The sequence below is a fragment of the Lethenteron reissneri genome, chromosome 55 (genome assembly GCF_015708825.2).
Source record: "Lethenteron reissneri isolate LAM-NWPU_2019-01 chromosome 55, ASM1570882v1, whole genome shotgun sequence".
Classification (NCBI taxonomy): Eukaryota; Metazoa; Chordata; class Hyperoartia; order Petromyzontiformes; family Petromyzontidae; genus Lethenteron; species Lethenteron reissneri.
The window spans coordinates 9,164,475-9,173,796 of record NC_083833.1 but is presented as its reverse complement, the minus strand read 5'-3'; positions in this window follow the sequence as shown (position 1 = coordinate 9,173,796).

The window sequence follows — 9,322 nt, the reverse complement described above, 5'->3', positions numbered from 1 at the left end:
ATGATGGGCTTGAACCAATGCTGAGAGTCAACAGCATAGGTTAAAGAAAGCCTGAATCTGCTTATGAGACACTGAATGTCTAAACGGGTCCAGGGGTTTGCTTGCGATGTTGAAATCAACGCGGCCGTCATATCACACGCTCTGCGAAAGATGTCCGTGCGGCTGATGGAGGGACAGGTGCGGTGGGTCCCCTGGGATTAGCACGGTTGGCTACGTACGGTGCGAAAGAAGTCCACCACACGGACATGCAGACGACGGAGTACATCGTCTGTAGTTATCTCGCTCGCGCCGTCTCTCTGCCCTGCCGACTCGGAGATCGGCAGCCCCGGGGCGGCTCGTGAGCTGGGAGGGAGCGACCCGAAAAGAGCCGCCTCCTCCTCCTCTCTGTGGGACCACGGCAGGGAACACGGTGGGGGTGGGTGGGGGTGGATAGGGGTGGGTGGGGGTGGGTGGGGGCACTGGCGGAGCCAGTGGGGGGGATGGCACGTGCCCCCCCAATGATCCGATCGAAATCCCTAATTTCGGGTGGGTGGTTGGGGGTGGGGGTGGGGTGGGGGTGGGTGGGGGTGTGTGGGAGGGGGCCATGCGTGGAGACAGCTGTTTCCCCTGGCCCAGCTCGCGCAGGAAATCGCGTGGCTGAGCGAGTCGGTGGGTGGGTGAGTGAGTGATGGGTGTATGCGTGGGTGAGTGAGTGGGTGAGTTGGTGAGTGAGTGATGGGTGTATGCGTGGGTGGGTGAGTGGGTGTATGCGTGCGTAAGTGAGTGGGTGAGTTGGTGAGTGAGTGATGGGTGTATGCGTGGGTGGGTGAGTGGGTGAGTTGGTGAGTGAGTGGGTGGATGAGTGGGTGGATGAGTGGGTGTATGGGTGGGTGGGTTAGTGAGTGAATGGGTGAGTGGGTGGTTGAATGAGCAGGGGATGAGTGGGTAGAGGTTGAGTGGGTGGATGAGTGGGGTGGATGGGGGGGGAGAACGGATGCATTTGAAGATTGCGCAAAGAAAGACGAATCTCACTCAAAACCTTCATCCATAACACTGCCTTGCCTTTAAATGAAAATTATATAATAGGCGACGTTTCGGGCAATGACCCTTCTGTGTATAGACACGCAGCGATCAGTAGAGACCCCACCAGAGGCTGACTGGTCGATCAGTGGCCGAGTCAAGCTCGATCGTGGAGGCGCGGGACCAGTCGCTGGTGTTGGTTGGCTGCGAGCTGGAATCGGAGTTCGTCGTGCTGTGCGCTAACCGCTGCGCCACCGCTCCCCGCAGCATCGCGGCGCGCTGGGCCGCTCGGGGGATGAGAGGAACTCGGAAGAGCGACGTCGGGCCGAGAGTGAACCTCATGAGGCCAGCTGAGGGAGCGGCCTCCTCTTCCTGAGACTGGGAATCTGCCGTGAGCACCGCGTGGTGGTGGTGGCACGGAGAAAGCGCGGTGGGAGCCGGCTCAACATGGGACCTCCTTCCCAATGCCAAAATATGAGAATGGGTTTCTTATTTTTATGAACTCACTCTGTCTGTTGTTGTATCCCCAAATCTTGTAACTCAATTTTAACCCACTTCCCAATGTGGTATCGACTGCACACTTGGTATACTTATGTTATACTGATGACAATACTATATTCTATCATAAAAAGTAGATATATATATTTTTAAACATTACTTTTATATGTTATGTTTCGGCTTGGGTCTAATTGTCCACGCTCAATTCACGTTGGCTGTAAATCACCACGGCACCTTACGTTATGGCAAGCTTCGGGGCCACTTACCAGAGTCGTGGAGTTCTTCCATTCCTAGTACGGCACATTTCATTAAAGCGTGTTTAAAAAAAAGTTATTTTAACATGACTTATTATTGCTGGCAACAAAACAGGTGTTGAGATGTTAAGACACCAAACTGAAACCTTTCTACAAGGTAAGAGAGAGAGAGGGGGGGGGGGGGGGCACGAGACTTACTACAACACTGGCTCACTCACAGAGCCGGCCCAGCCACTAAGCGACCCTTGCAATTGCAAAGGGCCCCGTGGCCAGCAGAGGGCCCCCTAGAGTCACTGCGAGCTCGTGGGTGAAAAAAATCAAACATCAAAGGGGCCTCCAACCAAATTTTGCTTAGGGCCCCCAAAGGTCTAGGGCCGGTTCTGCTCACTCATTAACACAATGTAGTGAGTTCCAGGGAGACTGACGACGGAGTCGAGGCACACTCTTTTATTAAACTCAAGGACAGTACAATACTTGAAGGGGTAACGGCCCCTTCACCTGTACTAGATGGGAAAACACCCCTAGCACTATTTCCCCTGTCCTGTTCCCAGTCCTCCTCTAATAGTGCTACGGGAGGCTGTCTGATCCGGCCCTGGTAAAGCACGGATCCCGGCACCCAGCTAAGCCGGCCTTGCTCTTACAAGAGCAGAGGTCCGGAAGCTCTTGGGGCCGGGCCGCTGGCTTGCCCAGCTCGGCCCTGACAAGGGCAGCGAGACAGGGGAGTCCCAGGGCCTATTCTGCCGGTCTTCAGACTTCACTGGTAAAGCTTCTTCCACCCTGGCCCCGAGCTCTCTGGCTCCCCGCCTTTTATAGGGATCCCCTCGGAGGGGCGGGGTTATGGGGGATCATAGAGCCCCCATGGCCCCCCAGTGGTTAACGGATGCGGACGTGGATGTAGACACCCGTGTGTGGGTGCAAACACCCTTGTGTTTTCTGTCCGCCCTTCTCCCCGTAATAACCCCTACAACAACATTGGTAAGATCGCGTAAATATAAATGTGTCGTTAGCCCACTGCCACACGACACAGCCAATTAGCAAGGTTTGTCACGTGAACATAACATGCCAATCAGCTGCTACTTGGTGCGATGGGGAGTGAACCCACGTTTACATTTACAATTTCAGTACGACCTTTTGCGATTTGCCTGATGAAGCTGGTTGTAATCACCAGCGTAACGTCGCTATACTGAGAAATCTTTGTCAATGCATGTGTGTCTGTGTGTGCGTGTGTGTGCGTGTGTGCGTGTCTGTGTGTGCGTATCTGTGTGTGTGCACGTGTGTGTGTGCGTGTGTGTGCGTGCGTGTGTGTGTACGTGTGCGTGCACGTGTGTGTGCGTGTACGTGTGTGGTGCGTGTGTGTGTGCGTGCACGTGCGTGTGTGTGTGCGTGTGTGTGCGTGTGTGTGTGCGCGTGTACGTGCATGTGTGCGTGTGTGTGTGTGTGCGTGTGTGTGTGCGTGTGTGCGTGCGTGCGTGTGCGTGTGTGCGTGTCTGTGTGTGTATCTGTGCAGAGCGGTAGTGTAGCGGTTAGCGCTATGCTGCGCTATGAACCTGGCGACCCGAGTTCGAATCCCGCTCACAGCCAACGCCAGCGACGATTATCTGAACCGGTCGTGGGCCTCCCCTAGTTCGACTCAGCCTCAAATTGCTACCTCGTGCGGTGTGTAAACATCGCCACTGGGGAGACAAAGGCGGCCGGGCGTGGTGCTGGCCACCCACCCCTTCGTGTACCGTTCCGGCCTTCATAGGTGCTCGCCCGAATAGCCTGTTAAGGCTACACGGGAGACCTTTGTCTTTTGTTGTTGTTATCGGTGGCTCATTGCCCCCTTTAGGCTGACGTCAGTGTCACCTCACGGCTCCCACCGCCCAGGAGGGGGGGGGGCGAGGAGGGGGGGGGGCGACCTTCCCGTCGCGATGACGTTCGAGCATGACCCCTCGTGACCCCCACCGGGAGAGCCCCCCCTCCATTCCCCCCCCAGCCCCCACCCCTCGTCACAGAGACCCCCACACCCAGTGCCGGACGAAGCTAGTGCGGGGGCCTGTAGCAAATGTTATAAGGGGCCCTAAATAAATAAAAAGTATATAAATATTAAAACACGCGTTTTTAACTTGCCAAGTAAAGTAGTTGTATATTTTCATTTGCTATACAGCCAGATGGTACGACAAATCGTTAACCTTAAACACCCGGTCATTCGTAAAATAGTTAGAAGGCGGTATAGTACTATGGTAATAGAGCAAGTGCAGAATCACTCAACAGGAATTGATAGCTTGAAAGCATTTAGCGCAGGGCCCTTGAAAGTCCGGGGCCCGTAGCTACTACATGTGTAGCTAACACACGTGCAGCAGCTACTACACGTGCAGCTACTACATGTGCAGCTACTACATTTGCAGCTACTACACGTGTAGCTAACACACGTGCAGCTACTACACGTGCAGCTACTACATGTGCAGCTACTACACGTGTAGCTAACACACGTGCAGCTACTACATGTGCAGCTACTACATGTGCAGCTACTACACGTGTAGCTAACACACGTGTAGCTACTACACGTGCAGCTACTACACGTGTAGCTAACACACGTGTAGCTAACACACGTGCAGCTACTACACGTGTTGCAGTTACTACGTGCAGCTACCACACGTGCAGCTACCACACGTGTAGCAGCTACCACACGTGTAGCAGCTACCACACGTGTAGCAGCTACCACACGTGTAGCAGCTACTACACGTGTAGCAGCTACTACACGTGTAGCAGCTACTACACGTGTAGCAGCTACACGTGCAGCTAACACACGTGCAGCTACTACACGTGCAGCTACTACACGTGCAGCCACTACACGTGCAGCCACTACACGTGCAGCCACTACACGTGCAGCCACTACACGTGTAACCTACTGGAAGATCTGTGCAGAAGAGCTTTGTAGCTCATCGGATTCCTCCAGTGAAAATACATATTCTGAGCTCATCGCCAACATCCTGATCACGATCGTCATCACGATCATTGCAATCATCATCAGCATCATCGCGATCATCATTATCATCATCATAATGATCATCATCACAATCACCATTATCATCATAACCAACACCATCATCACCACCGCTATCATCATCACCACCGTCATCACCACCACCACCAACGTCGCGTGGAAACACAGACAACAAACAGGACGATATCCGTGGTTGTTGCGGATCAATGCGGTTCCATCGCGAACGGGAGCTGCTTCTACCAGGACCACAGATTCCAGGATCGCGGCTACTCGGATCGCGGATGCTAGGATCGCGGATGCTAGGATCGCGGATACCAGGATCGTGGATACCAGGATCGCGGATACCAGGATCGCGGCTACTAGGATCACGGCTACTAGGATCGCGGATACTATGACCGTGTTGAAGGGAAGCTCCAGTTGGATTGCCAACGCACGAACCGATGGCTCAGAGCTCTGCCGTGTTCGCTGCACGGCTGCGTTGACGATGCCCATCCTCAGGCTGCTGCTGATGTTGTGTTGTTGTTGTGTTGTTGTGTTGTTGTTGTGTTGTTGCCATTAATTCATTGGGATGTGCCAGGGAGGTTATCGTTGGGGGCTCCTCTGCGCAGCTTCACGTGGCCCGGTGCTTGTGCCTCTGGCCTCGCCGCTGCCCATGGCCACTCGAGTTGAGTGGCATCGAGTCCCAGCTGCTGCTGCTGGGAGGAGGAGGAGCCTCAGAGGGACCTCTGTGAGAAAGAGGGAAAAACATGAAACTATTAAAAAAATGTTTTACCAGGTCAGGCTCACTGAGCTGTTAGGTAGATGCAGCAAATCTGGCTGTGACGGTCCCACCTGATGACGGAGACTTGTGTTGCCTCCGAAACGTCGTGATTTTTATTTTATTTTACTTTTATTAATTTTAATGTTTTACCTACGTGACTTTACCGAAAAAACCTAAGAATATGAATCCTTGCAGTCACGAAAGCTTCAAATCTAGAATTGCTAGGTAGATGTTGTGTTTTGTCAAGAGGCGACCCTGGCTATCACAGACGATAGCCCAGCCAAGTGGATTGTCGTCGTCGTCATCATCGCCACGTGAAACCCGCGGCTGCCAGCGGCCAAGATTCACGTCCCGTCCCCCCAACGGGAAGGGGGCTCGTGGCAGCCCGGAGGAGTTGACGTGGAGGGAGAGTTCGTCGGTGTTGTTTGGTGTTATTATGACAGTGCTGGTCAGGAATTTAATCTCGGCAGCTACAATGAAGTTAACAAGCGGTCATCCTCCCCCGCCACCACCCCCCCACCGCCCCCCCTTTTAATCTTGCGTGTACGGCTCGGCCCCCTCCCTTCTCACCTCCTCCTCCTCCGCCACCTCCTCCTCTTCACAACCCGCCTCTCGAATGAGCGCGTCGCTGTGCTGGCTCACACCCAGCAGAGAGAGAGAGGACGACTCACAGAGAGGACGACTCAGAGAGAGGACGACTTAGAGAGAGGACGACTTAGAGAGAGGACGACTCACAGAGAGGACAACTCACAGAGAGGACGACTCAGAGAGCTAGAGAGGACGACTCACAGAGAGGACGACTTAGAGAGAGGACGACTTAGAGAAAAAGGACGACTTAGAGAGAGGACGATTTAGAGAGAAGACGACTTAGAGAAAGGACGACTTAGAGAGAGGACGACTCACAGAGAGGACGACTCAAAGAGCTAAAGAGGACGACTCACAGAGAGGACGACTCAGAGAGAGGACGACTTAGAGAGAGAGGGCGACTTAGAGAGAGGGAGAGGACGACTCAGAGAGAAGACGACTCAGAGAGAGGACGACTCAGAGAGAGGACGACTTAGAGAGAGACGACGTAGAGAGAGGACTACTTAGAGAGAGGACGACTTAGAGAGAGGACGACTCAGAGAGAGGACGCCTTAGAGAGAGGGCGACTCAGAGAGAGGACGACTCAGAGAGAGGACGACTTAGAGAGAGGACGACTCAGAAAGAGAGAGATGATGTCAACTTGTAACGCTACACCGCAGGAGGTGCTTGTTCTCGTAGAGAGAGAGAGAGAGGACGAATCAGAGAGATAGCGAAAGGACGACTCGGAGAAAGAGAGAGGACGACTTAGAGAGAGAGAGAGAACGACTCAGAGAGAGAGGACGACTCAGAGAGAGAAAGAAGACGACTTAGAGAGAGAGAGAAAGAGAACGACTCAGAGAGAGGGGATGACTCAGAGAGAGAGCGAGAGGACGACTCACAGAGAGAGAATACGACACAGAGAGAGAGAACGACTCGAGAGAGGATGACTCAGAGAGAGAGGACGACTCAGAGAGAGAGCGAGAGGACGACTCGAGAGAGACAGAGGAGACGACTCAGATGCATCAGGAGGGAGAGGCACAGACGAGTGGGGAGGCAGCAGCAGCAGCCACGCGGTGGTGACGATCCAGGCGCTACCAGCAACCACCCAAAGCTCTACCGGTCCTCGACGTATGAGGATATTTTTTCAGCCGATTCACGAGAGTGTTTACACATGGGGGGAGGAAACCTGAGCACCCCGAGATGGAACAGGTGGAGTCCACGCCGCGCTGTGGCGCCTTCTACCTGGAGCAGGCCGGGGCCACGGCTACTCCTTGACGCCCACCTACGGGAAGGGAGATTCACACCTTACCTGGTGAAATAAAATAAAAAGTTTCTATTTTAGTTGAGAATCTCGCTCGCTCGCTCGCCCGGTTCCACACATTGGGCTCGGCTGTCATTATCCCTGGTTTCGCACCCCCAAAGATCCACCATATAGCCCCATGGAGACTGTTGGGGCAAGTGTTGTTAGCGAGCAGCAGCACCTACGAAGGCCGGCACGGCACTAAGGGGGGATGGGTGGCCAACACCACGCCCGGCCGCCTTTGTCCCCCGAGTGGCGATGTTTGCTACAGACACCGCGCCAGGTACTCATTTGAGGCTGAGTCGACCTACGGGAGGCCCGGGACCGTTTCGGATAATCGTCACCGGTGTTGGCCGTGAGCGGGATTCGAACTCGTGTGGCCGGGTTCGTGAGAGCTCAGCGCGCTAACCACTACACCCACCGCTCCCCACTCGCTACACCCCAGCACCACCACTCCACCACCACCACCACCACCCGCCTGTACACATTTGGCAAAGCCATCACGGCATCCTCCAGGGGCGGGCCGCGTTGAAATCAGAAGGGGGCGAACCCAGATGTGGACTTGTTGACGGTTGATGATGGATGGGCCCTCCCTCCCCGCCCTCTCCTCCCTCCCCTCTTTCCCTACCTCCCTCCCCTCCCGCCCTCTCCTCCCTCCCTCCCCTCCCCTTCCTCACCCTCCCTCCCCCTCACCTCCCTCCCCTCCCTCCCCTCACCTCCCTCCCCTCCCTCCCCTCACCTCCCCTCCTACTGCTGTTGTTTCACTTCTCTCCACACTCAACGATCACACAGGGAACTCGCTCAAAGCGTTCCCTCTGTGAACGTCTCTCAAGGCGCTGTCGTTTCATTATTCACACAATCCGGGGGGGCGGGGGGGCGGATATGGGGAGGGGGGGGGTATGTGGGAGGGAGGTAGCAGCCACCACACTGCGGCAATGGTGAGCGAGCGCACTGAGACTTGCAACGCCGGGAGGGTCGCAGCGAGTCCGATCTGCGTGTGTCCACCCAGCAGAGGCAGGCATGGCTCCATCACCACACAGTCCACCCTGGTATCCATGATGGGCAAGCTTGCGTGCTGTTCTGCGTAACCCGGTTCCCCTCTGTGCGCTTGCGCATTCGGCTTGCCGGCCGTCGAACAAAGGCGGCGGCGGTCACCGCGACGTCGCGCGGCGCTTTCGGATGCGCTTCTGCGGCCGTCTGGAACGCTCCTCCTGATATTAGGAAGCCACTGTAGTTACGCACTTTGAAATCATCCAGATTGACAAACTCATTTTTTTAGAACTGCCTCGTGTGTGGAGTTTGTCGTCCTTCTCCCGCACCTCCGATTAGCACGGTTGGCTACATACGGTGCGAAAGAAGTTCAACGTCCACACATGTGTAGTGACACAGCGCCGACTGCTGTCCAGCAGCGGCAACTGCGGTGAACAGCACACACGCCGCTGAGCAAAAACACGGCTGTGTGCCAGCAGGGCAGAGGAACTGGGGCAAGGGTCATGGTAGACCTCATCGGGCAGCCCCTGGAACCCTCTAGTGGGTTCGAGAAGGGAGGCGCGGTCAGGGTGGAGCCAGGCCGCGCCTCTGAGTAGAATAAAAGCAGCAGAGAGCGGGAGCTCGTGGCTGCTGGTTCCGGGAAGTGGACTCGTCATCTTCGCCGCCTTCGTCTGATCATTGCGCGGCCGGACAGCCCTTGGCTGTCTCGGTCGACGCCGTCGGTGCAACGCGGCCAGGGTCGTGGCTAGGCCGGGGCTGTACGGCAACGTGGTCAAGAGAGAGAGGAGGCGACCCTGTGAGTGTGAATGGCCGGAAACGGTGTTACGATAGAAGGTGCCTCCTGCGACTGCCTCGACGTCCGCTCTGTGCTGCACTACACACATACACACACACGTCGGCACGTGGCAGCAAGAGTAGCCCTGACAGCACCACGCCCCTCTGGAGGACAATTGCGCTCGCGGGGGCGTGTA